Here is a 21,237-nt window from a genome sequence, read left to right as displayed (position 1 = left end):
TCCCTCCAGGTAGATCAAACTCATTGAGTCCTGCTGCATGGATCACTGTCTACCTTCTATTCTTTGTATCAATAATATATGTCTCATCTTGTTTCCTGGACTGTGAGCTTCTAGATTTGAGAGTAGAATCTGGGCGAGGGAGTGATGACATCTTTGTATTCTAGTTCCCCTCACACTGAAACAAAATTCTTTTGATGACAGGTTCCAAGCTAATCTAAGTAGCCCTTATGGAGATGGAAGTCAGCCCTGAGAAGGGAGACAATTAGATGGCCCTTGAGCCTCTACTCTCTCTTCCCAAATCATGACAGACATTGCCCATTGGTCCCAGTCCCTCATCCCGAGCCTCACCATGAGCTCCTCACCATAGCACTGCTTGCCCAGGGAACCAGACTTCTGGAAAGACTGGAAACCACAAATAGCAGGTCAAAAGCAGAAAGTGAATCGAAAGACTAGCAACTGTCCTTGCTCTTGACCTTGTACTCTTGACCTTGTAAATAGACAACTACGGTAGTCATCCGAGGGGTGGGGGAACAGCATGTGGGTGAAGGAACCTAAAATCCCTTCTGCGGTGTAAGTCCAGGAGAAGTTTATTGATGCAAGGCAAAATGTGGAAATTGTCCTAGGGGAGAGAAGCAAAGGGCTGCCCAGACCGATTGATTGAGTGATTGATTTCTAAGATTTGTATTTATTTGACAGAGTGAGAGAGCAAGCAAGCACAAGCAGGGGAGCAGCAGAGGGAATGGGAGAGGCACACTCTTCACTGAGCAGGGACCCAGATGAGGGGCTCAATCCCAGGACCCTGAGATCATGACCTGAGCTGAAGGCAGATGCTTAACAACTGAGCCACACAGGCACCCCCAAGGCTGATTTCTTTAGTACTTTCTCTTTGGATTTCCAGCACTGGAGCACAGGGCCTGGCATAAAGCAGGCACTTAGATATTTTAAAATCAACTTATTTAATAAATGAATAAATGAATGAATGAACAAATGTAAACTGGGGGAAAAAGCAGTCTTCTTCAGAGAGACTCTGTGTTTTCTTTTCCCTCAGCTGCCAGGAAGCTCAGAACTAAATCCAATGTAAACCTGCAGTCCTGGGTCATTCAAGGTTGGTTCCTGATTCATTTCTTCTTCTTCTTCTTTTTTAAAAGTGGTTTCTAATGTTTTGCTTTTATTTCCACTGCCCTAATTCATAATATAGGCCACCTCCAGTCCTTTAAGGAAAGAATTTGTAATTTATAGAATTGGCACAAAGGATCATCATTAAGGCCATTCTTAAATATCTAGTGGTTGGCAAAGAAACTCATGCCCCATGTGTGGAGCTAGAAGATTCCATCCCAAGTCGGCTGTCCACCCACCATTCGCCATTCCCATCCAGGAGTCTGTGGGGCCACCGCCTGCTGTCTCGACACTCATTCTCCCTGGACCTTCCTTCCTCTTCTATCTGTTATCAGCTCCAGCCTCTCTCCTGGGAGGAATTAAGCTAAATGGTGCCTGAGGCCTCTTTCCACTGCAGCAAAGATTAAGGGCCAAGGTTTTGGAATGAAACATTGCTGGCTTCACATCCCAGCCCTGTGTGTGGGCTGTGTGACCTGGGGGCCAGTTTCTCAAATTCTCTGAGCCTCAGTTTCTTCATCTGTGGCTGGGGACATGATTACTACCTGCATTGTTGATGTGCAGATTACATAATGATTTAAAACAATTAAGCAATCGCGTGGGTTTCTGAGTGAGCTGTAGTGTGTTTGTGTGTGACACGGTGGAAAGAAAAGGGTCCCAGGTTAGGAATGGGACGCTCAGGGTTGGAGCCTGGCTCTGACACCAGATGGTTCTAGGGCGTAGTCACTTTCTCTCCCTCTACCCTGCACTGCCGTCTGCAAAGAGGATCAGGGCATAACGATGATGAGGCTTGGCACTGGACCAGCAATCTCCGCACATTATCTCATTCAAACCTCCAAACAACCCTGCAAAGCTGGTGTAATTATTTTCCATATTTTACAGATGAGGAAATTGGGGCCCAGAGATTTAAGAAACTTGCTGGGGGCCCCAGGAACCCGCAGTCTTGTTCATTCCTCTGAAGCCCCAGGGTCCATCCTGTTATTTTACATTCTTTAATTCTTCGTAATCAACTAACTGATCTGAAATCTCTCCACAGGACAGTTTGGTTGAGTCTTTTCAAATATCTTCTTCCTTTTTTCAGCTACCTTATACTCCAGCAACATACCTTTTAAGGAATGAACTACTAATGCCCATATCGTATTTGACAGTTTGCATAATTTTCCCCACTGTTATCTGAGGCAGGTAGCATTTCTTGAGCAAACAAGTTCAGAGAAGCCATGTCACCCAAAATTTACAGCAAGTGACGGGCAGAACTAGGACTTGAGCCCTTGTGCTTTGACAAAGTCAGGTTCGTAATGGGACAGGAGCTAATGCAGGACCCTGCCGAGGGTGATGGTTCTAACAACAGACACAGGCCATCTTTGGTCTTTAGCCCCAGGGGCAATTTGCATCATTTCTCTTTCTGGCTTTTTCCTCTATTGACCAATTTCATTCAGTAATGCCTCCCTGGCTACATTAGTGGGTCTAAATTTTAGTCTTATCCCCACCAACCTGGTGGAGTCCTCATCTCCTCACCCCCAAGGATTTGCCAGTGAGGCTCTTGGGCTTTGGAGTTAGACAGACCTGACTTCCAGTCCGGGCACCACCAAACGTTAGCTCTATGCCCTCAGATGAAGTCACTACTTTATTCACTTGTTTTCCTCATCTGTAAAATGGGAGTAAACAAACAGCGCACTCTTCATTGGTGGTGGTGAGGCACAAGAATTAATTGAGATAGCATCATGCTTAATACGGTGCCTGAAACACAGTGAGCCCTCCACTGATGGCAGATTTTATATATATATATATATATATAGATGTAAAATATACAGTAGCCAGACAATATATATAAAATACGTATGCATATTACAGCTTTCTTCTGACTTCCGCAAGTTCTTTGCTAACTGGCACTGAATGAGAGTGATATGGCTTCTCTGTCATGCCCTTGGGCTGGTGAAGGGGGTCAAGGAGAAAGGCTGAGAGTCATGAAGGGGGATGGGACAGTGTTAGGAGAACAGAGGGAAAAGATCATGTTTCCATTCAGGATGTTTGGTGTTTGGAATGTTTTGGTGTTTGGAATGTTTTGGAATGAAAGGGGGAGTGCTGGGGAGTCTGATGGATTATTAACCAGGCTGGGAAACGGAAGTCAGCACCTGTCAACCTGCAGTCCAGACAAGAGCCCTGGGCCAAGGAGACAGGTTCCAGTCTCGGATGGAACTGAAGGCTGGGTAACCTCAGACCAAAAGCTCCTCTTCTCTGTCTGCTCATCTGCATCACCATTGGGTTTTTGATGATACCTCAAAGGGTCCTTCCAGCTTGGAAGCTGTGCAATTAACCCCAAGGGATGCGGTGGAGGCGGGGGTGGGGGGCCGTTAGGTTGCAGACGAGCTGGCGTGAGAAAGCCAGCTCAGGAAAGCCTGGAGCAGCAGTTCTCAAACTCTGCCATCTCAGCACCCCTTTACCCTCCTAAAAGTTACCCAGATTCTAAAGGGCTCACATTGAGGTAGGTTCCATCTTTTACTATGTACTGTATTAGAAGATAAACTTGAAAACTTAAAAAATGTATTGAAGATACCTATTACACGCTAATAGAGATAATATATTTCTCATGAGAATGTCTTTGGGGGAACCTCTTAACGGTCTGGGCAGTTGGATTTTCATCTCTGCTTCTGCGTTCAGCCCATGGCCATATGTCACTGTGGTTAAAGTAGGTGAAGAAAATGAATTCTTCACTGTCCTGTCATACTTCCTTTGTGGCGGGCACTCTAAGAGGTATTTTACCCACATAGTCTCCTTTATCTTGTAAATCGCACTTTTGGATAGATTGTCTCATCCACTCCCCGGAAGTTTTTCTAAGAGGGAGAGGTGGGTAGGAGGGGCAAAGAGGTGGGGTGGAGGGAGAGAATCCCAAGCAGGCTCCATTTCCAGCACAGAGCCTGACACAGGGCTTAATCTCGTGACCCTGCGATCATGACCTGAGCCAAAATCAAGAGCCAGACGCTGAATCCACCAAACTATCCAGGCACTGCTTTCCCTGTTTTAAGATGAGAAGCTGAGGCTTAGCTAGATGGATTTAGCCAAGGTGGCGCAGCTTGCAGGTGGCAGAGTCAGAACTCAGTCCTAGGCCATGATGCTGGCGGCCGGCCTGGAGGGAGGGGCATCTTTCCCATACTCTGGGCAACAATCTCTTCCCTCTCCTTTTCCTCCTTTCCTCCCTGGACTGTTTGCTCCAGCCAGGGCCTCCAGCGCCTCCGTTAGCTGCCAGGATCTCAGCGCCAAGAGAGCAGGTGTTCGTTGTCTGTTTCGGTCACTACTGTGTCTCAAGTGCCTGGCACCCAACCTGGCACATGGTAGCTACTCGGTAAATATTTGCCGAATGAATTGGTTGAAGGACTTCTTGCCGATACTTGTGAAAATCCTGAAGGAGGGTGACCTTCTTCAAGATTTCCAAAGGAGACACAATGGATCTCTTTACAGGGGGAAAGAAGGCCGATGGAGTGTGTATCAGCAAGAAGGGCATCTCAGGCTTAGCATTTCGGAAGTGATTCCCAAAGGCTCAATGGCGAGAGGACTTAGGACAAACCTTTCAGAGCCTCACCTACCCTGCTGTAAACGGGGGAGGGTGGGATCGTGGGCGACTGCACCTTAATACACGCCACTTGCTGTGTGCCAAGCATGGCTTTGCCTGTGATCTTGGCTAATCCTCACAAGAAGCAAGGGAAGGCCGTGCGGTTATCCTTGCCTCTGTTTTGCAGACAAGGCGACCAACGCACATAGAGACGAAGTGACTTGCCTGAGGTCCTACAGAAGGGCAGAGCCCAATTTGAACCCAGGCTCAGACCTGTAATCATCAGACCTTCTGCTCCCGGTTGCTCAGCTGGCTTCTGCAGCCTTCTCCTGGGGACCTCTATCCTTTCTGTGGGGCTCCTTGAAATTCCGTGAGTAGCATAAGGTCCCCTGCTTCCTGCCTCACCAGATCCCAGGGTTCAGAGGGTCTCAGGATGGGCTGTCTGGTGACGTGTGTCTTAGTTCTGTCCCAACAGGGAGCTCCCCTGTGATTCAGGGCTCCCATTCTCTGCCCTTCTCCTTCATCTTTATAATAGGAATTAAAAGGCCTCTACCTCTCTTTCAAAGAAAACCTGCTACAGAAAAGTTTGAAGGCTCAGTCACTCACTGTAAAGTCTAAATGACTGATCACAGCGCGTGGATCTCCGTGACCCTGAGGGTGGCCGGCTACGCGTGAAAGCTTGGTTATCCGTCATTGGGAAGGGTGTGGTGTGTGTGTGTGTGTGTGTGTGTGTGTGTTTAAAGATATTATTTATTTATTTATTTGGGAGAGAGAGAAAGAGAGTGCAAGTGGGAGGTGAGGTGGGGGCAGAGAGAGAGGGAGAAGCAGACTCCCCACCGAGCAGAGAGCCCAGTGCAGGGCTGGATCCCAGGACCCTGAGTTCAGCACCTGAGCCAAAGGCAGACACTTAACTGGCTAAGCCACCCAGGCACCCCAGTTAGGGAGCATTGCTAAAATCATACCTGGAGATGGCTGGTCACCCCTTCTGACCATGAAGTGCTCTTTGTAGGGCAAACAAGACCTTAAAACCATGATGACGAGGACTTTTTATGGGGCGTCTCTATACAGCAGAGAGTAGGCTGTATTCCCGCGTGGCGGACACTGGGAATCATGAGCCGTTCCCCCAGCCTCCTTGACTTCTTCCTGGCTCCCCGGATCCTAAAGGGCAGGGTCCCTACCCTAACTTTGATTCTGGTTCTTTCTAGTTGCCGCAGTGGGGTTTGTGATTTGGACTGGTTCTCCCAGCAGGTAGGAGTGGTGACAGAGCAGGCCAGTTCTTGAAACAGCAGTGAGCATGACAGTAATAGGAAGTAACACTGAGTGAGCGCTTGTTGTATACCATGTGCTGGACACCGTTCTGTGCACTTGACATATTAACTCATATATTCTGCATGACAAGCCAACCAGGGCGCTGGAAGTAGTCCCATTTTATAATTGAGGAAACTGGGACCTGCGAGGGGGTTGATGCACAGGCTTGAGGCCACTGACGTCTGGGTGGTGACAGAGTGGCTAGAGGTCACAGAGAAGCTGAATGCAGGCTGATGAGTGAATTAAATCTGGAGTGGGCCATCAGGCCATGGAGAGATGGGGAGAAGCCGGAGACGGGCCAGACATCGGGGGAGGTGATGTTCACACACACTCCGCCTACCCCTTTGTCATAGAGCGAATAATGTGCACGTGCGTATTTGCTTGCTTTGGGGCCTGGGGTGGTGAAGAGGAAGGCATGTTCTCATTTCTGGCCTGGAATTTGGGATCAGACCCAGTGCACTGATTCCCTTGGTACATAACGTGCAAGAAGACCTGGGTTTCCATCTCCTGCTTCCGTAAAGGGAGGTGATAAACAGATAAGGATCAATTAGTGAGGCTAAGAAGGAAACTTACAGGGGCACCTGGGTGGCTCAGTCAGTTCAGTGTCTGACTTCTGCTCAGGTCATGATCTGAGGGTCCTGGGATCAAACCCGGTGTCCAGCTCTGTGCTCAGTGTGGAGTTTGCTTCTCCCTCTCCCCCAGCCTCTCCCTTGCTCATTCGCTCTCTCTGTGTCAAATAAATAAATAAAATCTAAAAAAAAAAAAAAAAAAAAAAGAGGAGGAATATATAGACAGAGGTTTAAAAGGCAGCCCCAAGTCATAGCTGTGAGTTCTGCTGCTGCCTCTCTTATTAGATCTGTGGTCTCTTGGGCAAATGGCCTCACCTCCTGGAGCCTCAGTGTCCTCATCTGTAAAAAGGGGATAATGAAAGTTTCTCCACTCAGGGCCATTGTGAGGAGTAAATGGAGAAGGCGGCACATTGCAGATGCGTAGCACAGTGCCTCGCTGGCACTCAGTCTACCCTCAGTAAATGTTAACCATTATGTCTCTTGTCTATGTGCTGAGCTCTCTGAGGATCGTGCCCCAAACAGAAAGAGTAAAATAAAATAGAATGAGGGGGTCAGACTGGAATGTGTCCAGTCTCTTGCGACTCAGGAACTGTTTCACAGTAATATATCATGTTAGAAACCCCAATGGGAATTAGTTGAGCCATTTATTTTTATTTTTATTATTTTTTTTTTATGTATTTGTCAGAGAGAGAGAGCGTGAACACAGGCAGACAGAATGGCAGGCAGAGGCAGAGGGAGAAGCAGACTCCCCGCCGAGCAAGGAGCCCGATGTGGGACTCGATCCCAGGACGCTGGGATCACGACCTGAGCCGAAGGCAGCTGCTTAACCAACTGAGCCACCCAGGCGTCCCAGTTGGGCCATTTCTTGATTTTGTATGGCCCGTGAAGAAGGAAGTGATTTTAAGTCAAATGTACTATTTTCAATAAGAGAATCGGTTCAAAATTTTCCCTCGCATTTATTTTAAACCATTTATAATACATGCATGATGTGTGAAGAGCAATTCTGACTTCTCTTCACTTTCCAAGGGGCACCTGTTTTTGATCTCTGTACACTCAGGATGGAAGAGATGGCCTGGTGGGTGAACACATTTTGAAGTGATGTTTTATTGGGGGACCAAATGGACATTAAAGTAGGCTGAGATATAACAAGAGAAGGGAAATCACTTTCGGGACTGGAGGGTTTGAGTTCTGACATGTGACACTTAGACAGCTGATTTGGACCTTTTTAGAAGAATCTTAAGCAAGAGAAAATAGATCTCGGGTCCCTGTTGGCAAGCGTCTCCCTGCATGTCTCCTGCAAGTGGAGACCGCCTTTAGGCCTGACACAGGCGAAGACAGAGCACATGTTATTTTCTCTTTCTCTTTTTAAAAAAATTTTATTTATTTATTTGACAGACAGAGATCACAAGTAGGCAGAGAGGCAGGCAGAGAGAGAGAGAGAGAGATGGGGAAGCAGGCTCCCCGCTGAGCAGAGAGCCTGATGCGGGACTTGATTCCAGGACCCTGAGATCATGACCTGAGCCGAAGGCAGAGACTTAACCCACTGAGCCACGCAGGCGCCCTTCTCTTTTTAACACTCTTCAGAATTTCGGGATGTGCAGTAATTTCCCTGGTAAGCTATATAAGAAATGTGATCAGATAAACACAATTTAAGGCTTGAGGTAAATTTGCAGGGAAGAGATCAACTTTCTTCTCCTTATTTCCTTGTGTTTCTGACATCAGAGTTCCTTTTGCATCATGTCTTTAATCTGGTTCATTAAGGGTGTAAATTAAATAATAAATGATGAAGAAAAAGATCAACCTAAAACTGTATATCAATGGCCAAATGATAAACATCCTGGTTGGAAGAAATTAGATCATTTGTTTGATCACTGCTAACTTCTGCTTTTGAATCTTGTGTTTATCTTAAGAAGCTCTCACACTGAGAAAAATACCTTTTAAGTAGCAAAATAATTACTCACTAATTTTTTAAAAAAATGGAACCAAGCTCCATGACCTTCTAATGGTGTGAGCCTTCTGGAACACCTCCCTTCCTGTTAGGCAAAGCTGGTGGAAAATAATGAAAACACAGATCTGGGTTTGCGGCTTGTCTCTGCCATTTACCTGCTGTGACTGAGCGTTGGTGATCTCATCTGCCAAGCGGGTACCATTAAGATAGGACTCATGTGAAGTCTTGGGAGAAGGTCTGTGAAATACCTTGCACCCCCTCCCGATTCTCAGCAGGCTCCGTCCCCTGCTTTTAGCTCCGTCAGATACCCCCAGGACCCAGACAGATCCACGAAGACCCACAGAGTGCGGATCTGCTGTCTAGCAGAGGCAACACCGTGAACGCAGCTGTGGTTCTCAGAGGAACTTTGGGGTGGCCCCAAACCCCCAGGGAGAGAAGAGCAGAGGGGAGAGGGGAGTTGTGGTGGGAGGGGCTGCCTCTGATTCACTATGTGAGTAGAAGACTGAGGGGCTCCCCTGTAGGGATAGGAACGGGTGGGGGAGGAGATGAGAGGCAGCAAAGCCCACAGGACATCTGACCCAACCCATTTCTGCCCAGAGGTCTCACCAACATGCTTCCAGTTTGGATGGGATCCCAGCAACCTTCTTTCCCACACTTGGCCCTAATGACCCTGGGGAGGATCCTGCCCTTCTGGTCTACCCCACTGATCTGTCCTTTTCTTTCCTTGACCTTTGGGGGTCTTCACTGCATGGGGGTGGGGCAGGACACACCCCATGCTCTGTGGACCCCCTCTCTCCCGAGGAGATGGAGGGAACAGGGAATAATGGGTCTTAAATTCTTTTCTGAGCTTAGCTGGAAGGGGGCTGATGGTTCCTAGGGGCTGCGATGGACCACAGCGCTTTCAAGGAGCTCTCCGTATCAGGGTCCCTCGCTGGTTCTTATGGCAATAGAGCCGGTTTTGTGTTCAGACAGCCCGGGGCTTGACTCTTGGCTTTGCCATTTACCACCAGCTATATGACCTTAGGCAAGGTCTCAATCCTGCGTGAGCTTCAGTTTCTCACCTCTCAGATGTGGGTGCTGACGGTGCAGCTCTCTCAGGGCTGCTGTGAGCGCCGGGCAAGAGAAGGCAGCAGAGCTAACAGAGCTACCGCACGTAGTGAACACTCCGTAAACATGAACTTCAGAAAATAAATGAGCTTCCCTTTGAGGCAGGATGGTAATGTTGGGCTTCATTTTTGGAGCTGGAGAAACTACAGGTTAGAAAGATGACGTGAGGGGCACCTGGGTGGCTCAGTCAGTTAAGTGTCTGTCTTCGGCTCAGGTCATGATCCTGGGGTCCTGCGATCGAGCCCTCCATCTGGCTCCCTGCTCAGCAGGGGAGTGTGCTTCTCCCTCTGCCTCTCACCTCATTTGTGCTCTCTCTCTCTCAAATAAATAAAATCTTTAAAAAAAATAGGGGGGGGGGTGATGCGGCTCATCCCAGGCCACCTGACCTATCAGTGAGGAGGACTTGGGTACAGCTGCTGGTCTCCCTTCAAAAAGCAGCCTCGGTGTCTCCCAGCCAAGGGACGTTTTACAGGGGTTGAGGTAGAAAGCAGAAACTGTCTGAAGAGAGCCCTTTTTTCTGTTCTTTGTGAAAGCCCGAGTTCAGTGAGAAGGTGAAGCTGGGGTCCCAGGTGGGTGGGGAGAAGACCCTCTATCTGTGATCCAAAGCCAAGGACACAGGAGAGGTGGTCCCCGGGTCCCGGGTCCCTTGAGTTTTCACATCCTGGGCTCTGCTGTCTTGGGGAGATCGTGGGGCCTCTAGGTGAAGTTACTGGGTGGTAACCTAATCCTAAGGTTAAACCCAAGGCAGAGTGGTTTCAAATCGTGGCAAAGAATCTGGACTCCAGGCACATGAGGGAAGCAGGCAGGGCTGGACTTCAGGGATCCAACCCCTTTGGACAACAGGCATCCATCATAGGAGAAGCCAGGGCAGCATGAAGACCAGGTGCCTCCCTTGTTCCGTGCTCTGTATGAGCCCCTAGGATTCGGTGGGCAATGCTGGCAAGGCAGAGAAGCTAACTACACACTGAGACTCCTTTTCTGACCAGTCTGGTAGAGTGAGAGCTCTGAGTCCTACTGAAGGTGCTTTAATGAGAAAGACTCAAAGAACATTCCGTGTACATCTGAGAGCTCAGGGTAAGAGTAACAGGCGCAACAAAGATGGGGAGGGAAGGCAGGAGACACACTGGAGGGCTCTGCTCAGCTGAGCCATGCTACCATTTTGCCCACCTTAGCCACCTGCTCTCAACCCACCAAAAGGTGAAGTGGTTCTTTGGTAGAAATTGATGCTAGGGCCAGCGTCATTGGGGTCCTGCCTCTCAGGGTCTGCCCCAATTCCTTTTGTGCCCCTTCTCTGCCTCAGTCCTGGGCTTTGTGTCTTCAAGGTGTCTACCTGCCACCCATTCGAGGGAAAAACAGCCTGCAGCCCCCTCCTCCTTAGCTCTGCTCCCCAGGAGCAGCAGATGGTGTGACGATCCAAATTGCCACCTTAAAGCCATTTGCTGATCCCGGGGTTCTCAGCCAGTGTCGCCACAGCCAGCCCTCCCCACAGGCCCATGAGTGCTGGTCTTGGGCCCTTGCTCTCTCAGAAGAGCAAGCTGAGTGGGAAGGAGGGGGCGGATTTTCCTGAGGCCGTGGAGTTACCAGCGCTGAGAGTCACCTGGGTGCTGGCTTGCTGCAGACCCCTGGCCTCCCTGGGGTCTAGTGTGGCGCTAACACACTCTTGAGCCGCCCCAGTCAGGCTGTCAGCGTATAGGTGACTACCTCCTTCTGTGAGTGCTGATTCGTGGTCCTGTCCAAGGGTGAGGACCGCACAGCCCCGAGCCTTCCTGTGAGTGGTCCTCACACACCTTAGGAGTCCTCCCCATAGGGGATCAGTTTCTCGCCCCTGGACAGACCCCCCCCCCCCAGCTTCTGACATCCCTGGGGGGAAGGGGTAAAGGAGGAACACAGGTTTCACAAAACACACAGGTTCTCTGAAATGAGGAAGAGGCCCCCAAATAAAACAACAACAGAAAGTTACTCACTGTGGTCTGTGGCTGAGCTTCCAGGCCCCGCCGGGCACTGAGGAGTCCTGGTGGTTGTGTGTCTGGGAGCTGCCCTGGGTCCCAGTCAGAGCTCCTGTTCTCAGCCACCCAAGTTGGCTTTCTCTTGCTTTTACTCTTTCTCACAGATGAGTGAGCATGAGGAGGTCTGGCCTTCCGTCCTCGTCACCACTTCCCCTCTGGGTCCCCGGTGCCACAGCTTTTTTGTCCCTGTAATTGAGCTATTTCTCACAAGGAACCCTGGTCAGGGTGGGGCATAGGTATAGGCCCTGGAGTCCTCTAATCCAACGTAGCTGTTAGGACCTTGAGCAATTCACTCAATCTTCCTAAACCTTAGTTTCTTCTTCTGCAAAATGGAGGTACGGCATCAGCCTTACACAGATCACCTGGAAAGACATTCCATTCCAATCCCTCCCGCCTATCAGATCAGAGCTTTGAAATCCAGTGCCTATAGGCACCTGCCAGATAACAGAACTGGGTGAAGGGTGCTGGTATGGGACGACAGAGAGTGGTGGGGGGCCCTGGGGGGCCGGGGACACATGACCCAGTCAACGGCAGCTGGCCTCTCTCACCAAGGGCCTGGCCTTGCTGCATGGGAATGCAGACCCAAGGGCCAGTTGTCCCACGCATTTGGAATATGTGCTCCATTTTCCAAGAGAGAGTAGAAATCCTGACTTTTATGTAAAAATGGCTTCCAATTTTTGAATGTTGACCACAAAGTCAAATCTTTTCAAAAATGCTATGTGAGTCCAAACCAACCCCATTTTTCATTTCTATTTGCCAGGCCACAGGCTGCCTGAAGGCAGGGATTGTGTCCCTAATGCCCAGTCCCCGGCTTAGTAAGTATTCAGGTACCTGGTACTGAGAAAGGGTTTTCCATCCTATTCTCAGGGAGAAGATTGATTGATTCAAGTTTTTACTTAAATTCTAGCTAGTTAACCTACAGTGTCATATTAGTTTCAGGTGAACCGCCAGTGCTCATCATTAGGAGTTCCCTCTGACTACCCATCACCCATATCCCATACCCCATATCCCCGCCCATGTCCCCTCCAGCAACCCACAGTGTGTCCTCTGTAGTTAAGAGTCTGTTTTATGGTTTATCGGATAGGTAAAATGAGAATCTACTTCTTCCTAGGGGTACAGAGATGAGTCTGATAAAGTTCCTGCCCTCCCCAATGAATGGCTATTGATTATTTCATCCGATATTTTTACTTACGACCCCCACATCCCAGACCCCAAGGAATGGACCTGGGGCAATGGTTCTCAGGAAGGGAGATTCTGCCCCTGAGGCAGAGAGCGGCCAGATTCAGCAAGTAAAAATATGGGATGACAGTATCTGACATACACAGGCTGAAACGTTATTTGTTGTTTCTCTGAAATTGACATTTAACTGAGCATTCTGTATTTTCTCCAGCAACCTTACACAGAGGGCACATCTGGCAACGTCTGAAGATGGCACAGCTGCGATGGTTCTACTGACCTCCAGGGAGTGGAGGCAGAGGATGCTAGACAACAAAGACTAAGGGGGAGCAAACATCAGGAATCTGGGTAATAGTGGGGTCTCAGCCACTGCCCGGCTGTGGGTTCACTTCCTTTGTCTAGTCCGTATTTCCCCATTCCTAAAATGAGGAAGTTGGAGTTAATTGGTGTTTCTATAACTTCCTTATGCATTGGAATCACCCAGAGGGCTTGTTAACACACAGATTGCTGCTCCTCCCACCCTAGGCTCCCGGCTGAAGTTGGCTTGGGGGGGGAGATGTCTGAGAATCTGCCTTCCTAACAGGTTCCCAGGGGATGTTGTTGGTCCTTGGACACACCCTGGGTGGCCCGGATGAGACGGTGGGTAAAGGCCCTTCTTGCAGGCTTGGTCCAGGATCCCTGGATTCCCCAGGTACCCTGCACAGGGCTGATGGGACCCACACAGGAAGTCTCTTTTCTCTTTTCCCAGAGAGGGAGGGTGCATCTGGAGGGGGAGGACCCAGGAGCTGATCTTCTCCAGCTGGTTTTTCCAGTGGGGACAGCCAGCCTCACCAGCCCGTGTTCTGTGAGACTCTGCCATCTACTGGAGGCATCAATCCCATGCTGGGCCTCAGGCAGGGCTGTATCCAGCGCCCAACCGAGGGAGAAGTATTCAGATGGCATCTCTCCCAGCAGGCCCTGGGGAAGCAATCATTAACATCTGGGTCATCTGACTCCTTTAGGTGACTCTGTTTCCCATACAGATGCTGGTGCCTGAATTAACCTAGGAACGTGAAAACAGCGTTCACTTGCAAGCCTGTGGGATAAGTTTTGACCAAACTGTTATTCATTTCAGCTTTTAAAGGCCTGACGTCCAGTTACTTTAATTTACTAAACACAAATGTTGGTGGTGATTTTTATATGGGAAAAGATTGTGTTATCTTTACAAACTTTTACTACAAGTACTCTTCTGGGGGGTTGCATACGGCACATTTAAATTGTGGTGACTCACTTATCAAACTAAGAAAAAAACCCATACCAATAGCACATCAGCAAGCATGTGCTGAGACAGACACGCGCATACATTTAGCGGGAGTGTGACCTGAAAGAAAGGAAGCCGACACTGGGTTTTCCAGTGTAGGATGGAGGTTTGAGTACAGGTTCTGGAAGTGGTCTAGACCAAGGCTTCATTGTTGGCCCTGGGCAGAAGCTATGTTACATGGGACAAAGCACTTTCTTTTTCCAGTCTTAATTTTTTCAACCGGAAATGAGGATCTTGAATACGGTGGATATTTCTCAAGCTTTATTTTTTCTTACTGTTAATTTTTTTAAAAAGATTTTTATTTATTTATTTGAGAGAGAAAAAGCATAAGTGGGGGGAGGGTTAGAGGGAGAAGCAGACTTCCTGCTGAGTGCGGAGCCCCAGGAAGAAGCTCGATCCCAGGACCCCGGGATCATGACCTGAGCCAAAGTCAGACACTTTAACCGACTGAGCCACCCAGGCACCCGATGATTCTGAAACTTTAACTTCATCAGAATCAGCAGGACGGCTGGAAGAGCTCACAGTCCAGAGATGCGGATTTGACAAGACCAGGTGGGCCTCACAGTCTATGTTTCTTTTTTTTTTTTTTTTTTTTAAGATTTTATTTGATAGAGATTACAAGTAGTCAGAGAGACAGGCAGGGAGAGAGGAGGAAGCAGGCTCCCCGCCAAGAAAAGAGCCCGATGTGGGGCTCCATCCCAGGACCCTGAGACCACGACCTGAGCTGAAGGCAGAGGCTTTAACCCACTGAGCCACCCAGGCACCCCACAGTCCATGTTTCTTAACCAGCTCCCTTGTCACCTGTGTGACAACTGGGTCAAATGCGCCCCTGCAAGCCTTAGCTTCCTCACCTAAGAATCTTCAAAGGGTGATCGCAGGTATTAGGTGAGACAACACTGCACAAAGCTTTCGTTGCTCTCATGAATATTAAACATGCTCATAGCATTTGAAACAGTAATTAACTTGCAGAAATCTATTTTAAGAAATTAATCATATGATCAAAGGTGATCAAAGATGGCTACCTTGGTATTATTTATGATAGTGAGAACCAGGAAGCATTCTAAGCACCCAATAATAGAGGTGTTATTTAATAAATTATGGTAATTGATGTGCTGAAGTGTAATGTAGCTGTTAGAAAGGAAGTTTTTTAAAAGAAATCACAATCACTTTGGAAAATGCTCACAATATAATATTAAGAGAAAAGAGCAAAAGGCTTGGATATTATTAGACGATATCCACATGTTAAAAAAATGAAGAGGTGCTCAACAGGGCAGGGGTGGGAGGTAGGGATTTGGGGTAGGGGTGAGGCCTCTTCCCCTCTCCCTTCTAGATTTGAGCCACTGGGGTCTGGGGCCTTATTTCAGTTCCTCAAAGATGCCCTACTTTCTCTATCCTCAGAGTCTTTTGCTGTTCCCTCAACTAGAAATCGCTTCCCTCCTAATTCATCATTCAGATGTCAGCTGCAGTGCCATTGCCTCCCCTGGGAGGCCCTCCCTGACTACCCAGGCAAGGTCAAGCCCCACAGTCGTAAACATGTCTTACATTATAGTTCTTGTCCTTCCCTTTCAGATGACCGTCCACCCCATCACAGCACAGTCACAGTCATCATCACAGCACATCATAGTCACTGCTGTATCCTCTGCACCTGGCTGTCATGCCTGGCACCTAGTACATGCTCAATAAAGTTTTGTGACCAAGTCGACTTAGGTGAAGTCACTCAAGTTTTATTTGGAAGCAAATTGGAATCAGGAGAAGACTTGGTTAGCATCATCATGTTAATCCTTAGGCAATGCTATCCTCAAGCTCCACAGACCTTGGGCAAGATCTTTCCCCTCACTGGGTCTTAGTCTCCTCTAAAAGATGAGATGATTGGGTTTCTCATAGTGGCAGTTAGATTTTAGCTTTAGTGCCGAGTCTGGTGTGTTAACCCGACCATAGGGTCGAGAAGAATTCTGAAGCTGAGTATGAGCTCAGTAGGAAAATGTCTCTGATCAATTAAGGTGGTCTGCAGTGGCTAAGACAGGTCGCAGTAGTCTGCAGGCCAGGTTTTAGCATCCTTGGAATGTAATTCTTAAGGTGTTGGGGGGTGGGGTCAGTGTTTAAACCCTTGAAGAGGCTGAAGGATCTGCTAAAATTTAAGGCCAGTATTGCAAACACAGCTTTGTGCAGGGGCAGGTGGAGAGCTGGTTGTAACTTCAGAGCCAAGGCTGGCGGTCGAGCCCTGGCCTCTCTCAGCTCTGCTCACTGCTCCTTGTGGGAATGGGCTCAAGTGGCCAAACTATAGGACTTCTCAAAAGGAGTGGAATTCCTTGATTTTGTAATCGAATAGAGTGAGGCTCTGGCATTTCCCTTGGGACCCATTTGCTTCCCCTTCCTGCACCTCCCAGTGAGGATAGCTGGAAACTTCTAGATGTATACCCACACATCCCCTCCACAGGGGTACCTCCTCTTTTCCAAGGCATAGCCTTTGTGTTTCAGAAGATGGAAACGTGTGACTTCACGTCCCTCCCCAGCTCCCCTTGAAATCCCTCAGACTCAGCCTTGGTTAGCTGTGAGGGTTTTTCTCTGATTATGAAAGTAAGTAGCAGTAATGGAGGATGTCCACAGAGGGAGATGTCAATTACAAAAGAGAAGACCCTGAATGAGACAGGGAGCGAGGATCTATTCTACTATCTAATCTACTATTTTTGTAGATTAAGAACACCCACTCCTAGAAAGCAGTGCAGCATAGTTTGCAAGGATACATTAAAGTCAAGGAGACTTAGGGATCCAAGAGGTAACACAGAGGGGCTACCTGTGGTGTGGGAGGGAGGAAAGGGGAGAAAAGAAATTCAGTACATTAGTAAATTGATGCAGGAGAGGGGCCTTGCCCAGAGTGCAATGACGATGAGCTACAGACGGAAGGGGTCTGCTTAAGACTAAACTCAGGGGCACCTGGGTGGCTCAGTGGGTTAAAGCCTCTGCCTTCAGCTCTAGGTCATGATCTCAGGGTCCTGGGATCGAGCCCCACATGGGGCTCTCTGCTTAGCAGAGGAGCCTGCATCCCTTCGTCTCTCTCTGCCTGCCTCTCTGCCTACTTGTGATCTCTGTCTGTCAAATAAATAAATAAAATCTTAAAAAAAAAAAAATAGACTAAACTCACCCAAGGGTCTCCCAGAACAAGCAATAATTTTCAAGAAAGACATTTTTGAAATTCAGGAAAATACAAAAATTGCCCCCAGAACATGCTGCAGGGAGGAGGTGGCCATCACTGACCTTTCGCGGTGTTTCCCTCTAGGCTGCCTCGCATCCAGGCCAGAGTTGTTGAGGGACTCAGCACGCCCACTGGGGCCCTGGGGACAAAGGAGAGAGGACAGTTGAAGAGATACCTTATGGGGTGATCAACAGAACTGGACTTTGGAGCCAAACTTTGGGTTTGGGTGCCCAACCCCTGCAAGGGAGTATTTCAGTCTGTTCTTTCTCCTTGTGGCCTGCTCAGCCCCAGCAGTAAACAGCCCATGTGCTATAAATAACACTGTGGGCTGGGGTGAGCTCAGATCTGAGACTTGAAGCATTCATTAATAGCCTGGGCGCTCATGACCGGGCTCAGACAACTGTTCAAGCATAGGCAGGGTAGCACCCCAGTTCCAAGATAGGACTCCTCTGGGGCATCTTCAGTAACAGAACGCTGGGTTTGGATTTTTGAGAAGCAGGATAATAGGCATCTGGGGTCTAAACACAGATGGACCTGGGCCTCTATTCCCAGTTCTGCCTGAGAACAGCTATGTGACCTTGGGCAAGGGACTTGGTTTCCTTAAGTCTCGGTTTTCCTAACTACTAATACTACCTAACATTTATACGCAAAAATTGGAAAGCATCATATAAATATCAGGGACAAGTGGAAACACAGAGAGAGATGTTTTGCTGACAAAGACTCTGATGGAACTTTAGCTGGGCTCCTCTGAGCCCCTTTTTCCAAGTCAGCCTTGACCTTGGTCCCTATCCTGTCTGAGCCAGGTCTTAGCAAAGAATCCTGCTAAATCGTACCCACCTCTGAAACACATTAAGTTCCTCATCTCTCACCTTTGATGTCCAAGTCCTTGGCCTGCCTTCAACAAGAACCCTGTTAGGTTGGCTTAGAGTGTCCCTATGGTGGAGGTCTTCTGTGAGTGACTTTCTGTCCACTGACCCTTTACCTCGCTCCTTGGCAGTGAATCCCCAGCTGTCTGGCTATGCTGGGAGTAGAGCCCCATGTCTCTCCCCTATTGCAGTATTCAGTAAAGTCTTCCCTACTGGGATGGCTATGTGGCTCAGTCAGATAAGCTCTGCCTTCAGCTCAGGTCATGATCCCCGGGTCCTGGGATCGAGTCCCATAGGGGGCTCCCTGCTCAGTGGGAAGTCTGTTTTTCCCTCTCCTCCTGCTGCTCTCCCTGCTTTGTGTGCTCTCTCTGACAAATACATTTTTTAAAAAAGTCTTCTGTATTGTTTATTTTTCATTTTTCAAAAAATATTTTATTTATGCTTAAGAGAGAGAGAGAGAGAGAAAACACAAGCATGAGAGTCCTGGTACAGCCACTCTGGAGAACAGTATGGAGGTTCCTCAAAAAGTTAAAAATAGAATTGCTATGTGATTCATCAATTGCACTAGGAGATGTTTACCCAAAGAATACAAAAATACTAACTCAAAGGGATACAAGCACCCCGATACTTACAGCAGCATTATCTATAGTAGCCAAACTATGGGAACAGCTCAAATGTCTGATGAATGGATAAAGAAGATGTGGTATATATATAGACAGTATATAGATGTGATATATATTGTCTATATATATATATACCACATCTTCTCAGCCATGAAAAAGAATAAAGTCTTGCCATGTGCGGTGATGTGGATGGAGCTAGAGTATTACGTACGCTAAGTGAAATAAATCAGAGAAAGACAAGTGTCATTTCACTCATATATGGAATTTAAGAAACAAAACAAAGAAGAAGAGGTAAAAAAGAGAGGGGGGCAGAGACAGAGAGAGAGGGAGAGGCAAATAAACTCTTAACTCTAGGGAACAGACTGATGGGTACGAGAGGGGAGTTGGGTGGGGGGGACAGGGAAACAGGAGATGAGGATTAAGGGGGGTACTTGTGGTGAGCACAGGCTGATGTAGGAAAGTGATGTAGCAATCTCTGCGCTGTACACCTGAAATAATATTATGCTGTATGATAACTAACTGGAATTTAAATAAAAATCGTAAAAAAAAAAAAAAAAAAGTGGAATGTCCTTGGGAGGGTAAAACTAATAGAGGCCAGAGTGTTGAAGAGTCGAGTGGGGCTCTATCCCAGGACTCTGGGATCATGACCTGAGCTGAAGGCAGAGGCTTTAACCCACTGAGCCAGTTTTTAACTCTTTTTAAGTGTAATCTATGACAAATTCATTTTACATCACGACCCAGTCGACTTCTGTCACTTACATACTGTACATAAAATTGATCACCTTTTGCACCAACGACGTCTTAAGAATTCTTTCTTTAGTCGTCGGCTCCGAACCTCCTCACCCCACCGAACCTGACTTAGGTTCTGGGACTTCATCAAAATCGCAATGTCAATTTCAGGAAATGGTAATAATCCTTACGATGTGGGAAACCCTCTGACAGTTTCATTTCTATCTTACTTCTACTCTATTCTACTTCAGTTTTAAAAAATGCTCTTTGTAGCCAAAGAAATAATTTTGACACCCACCGAAGGGTCACGATCTGAAATTTGCAAACCACTCGTTAGAGGGCCTCCCTCCGTCTGAACTCGAGGCTGCCCATCTATTCCTGTCTCCACATCTCGGTTCTGCTGTTCTGCCAGCCCTCAAGCCCATCCCTCCTGTTTGATCTTGACTTCTCCAGGCCTAATCCAAGTCCTTCTCCCACAGAGTCTTCTCTGCCACAGCACCAGTCCCACTTCTCGGGTCTGGTTCATTTTTCATAAAGGGTCCTACCTACCTATTGCGTACTCAGGTGTTTCCACTTGTGCTTGGGACAGGGGAGGAGTCAAAAAGGCCAAAGACACATTCAGGGTCCAGGTGTTGAGCTGGAGAGCGCAAGATGCATGGAATAGAGATGGTGGGAAGACAGCTAATGAGGGGGGTGACAACCCCTGGGGGGGTTACCCTCTTTTCACTCCCCAACTGCACTCCTGCCTGAAAGAATTCAGGGGAGTGGAGGAACAGGAGACAGAGGGTTGGGGACAAAATGAGCCACTAGGCTGGGGGAGGAGCAGGAAGAACTGTCCCCTGAACAAAGAGGGGCCGGCATCCAAGGTCCCAGTGCAGGGGTCAAGGGAAATGGGTCAGAGGGAGGCGCTTCCTGCCGCCTGGCTGGCTGTGCGGCTGGTGATTAAGCAACCCAGGGTGGGGTGGGGGAGTCAGCAGCTGCTGTTTCCACTCTGGACAGAGGCCAAATCATCCAGTTGGCTGAATACTCCTGACCCAGAGTTGGCTCGAGAAGTATGGATCGGTTTATCGTGAGCCTTCCAGGAAAGCAAAGTTATTTCATGGTATTGAATTGTCAGCTGAACCGTGGCAAATACTCTCCCCTTGACCACGCTCTCTTCAGGCTCCCCTGAAGGTCTCAGGCCCTCACTTTGGGATTTCTGTGCTCATTCCTGCCTTGTTGAGTTGTAGCAAGAATCTCCTTAGATCAGGATAACCAGAATCCCTCCTCACTCCTGCTGTTTCTTTGTTATTTTTATCCGTGGGTCCCGCCCTCCCGCCACTTACCACCTTCTGTAAGTGTTGTGAATAATTCTCTTTAACAATAGCTTGCAAGACTGTCAACAAGCAGGGGGCGTGGGGAATCCTTGGCTGGAAGAGGAAAGAACAGTGCATGGCATGAGGGACCAAGTTCTAGTTCTGACTTGGCCTTGTCGTGGCCATTTGATCTTGGACAAGTCTAGACCTTGGCTCCCTCTTCCCATAAAATTAGAGAATGGAATGGAGTATTCAGGTCTCACCTTCTGTCGGTACTTAAATGCGCATGGAGTGTAGGAGAGGAAAATTATAATAATCACGACATGGTGAGCTGTGTACCAGGCACAGAGCTAGACTCATCACAGATGTTTTCTCATCTCATTTTCACAACACTTAGCAGTCAGGATCTTTGTTATGTGTGCGATGTTATACATGGAAACATAGCATAGTATTCTAT

General features: G+C 48.2%; 1 protein-coding gene across 5 annotated transcripts in view; it reads right to left on the bottom strand.

The window, feature by feature from the left end:
• The window catches only part of CNR2 (cannabinoid receptor 2), a 28,827-nt gene extending 11,317 nt beyond the window's left edge, over positions 1-17,510 (bottom strand). For all 5 annotated transcript variants that reach the window (XM_032301594.1, XM_032301596.1, XM_032301593.1 and 2 more), the window contains exons 1-2: positions 17,330-17,510; positions 11,557-11,784 (exon numbers count right to left, since the gene is read on the bottom strand). The gene's annotated coding sequence lies outside the window, so the exon portion shown is untranslated. The remainder of the gene's footprint in view (positions 1-11,556; positions 11,785-17,329) is intronic.
• Positions 17,511-21,237: the final 3,727 nt, after the last annotated feature.

Source organism: Mustela erminea, chromosome 10, assembly GCF_009829155.1.
Source record: "Mustela erminea isolate mMusErm1 chromosome 10, mMusErm1.Pri, whole genome shotgun sequence".
Classification (NCBI taxonomy): Eukaryota; Metazoa; Chordata; class Mammalia; order Carnivora; family Mustelidae; genus Mustela; species Mustela erminea.
This window is presented reverse-complemented; position numbering and strand designations above follow the sequence as displayed.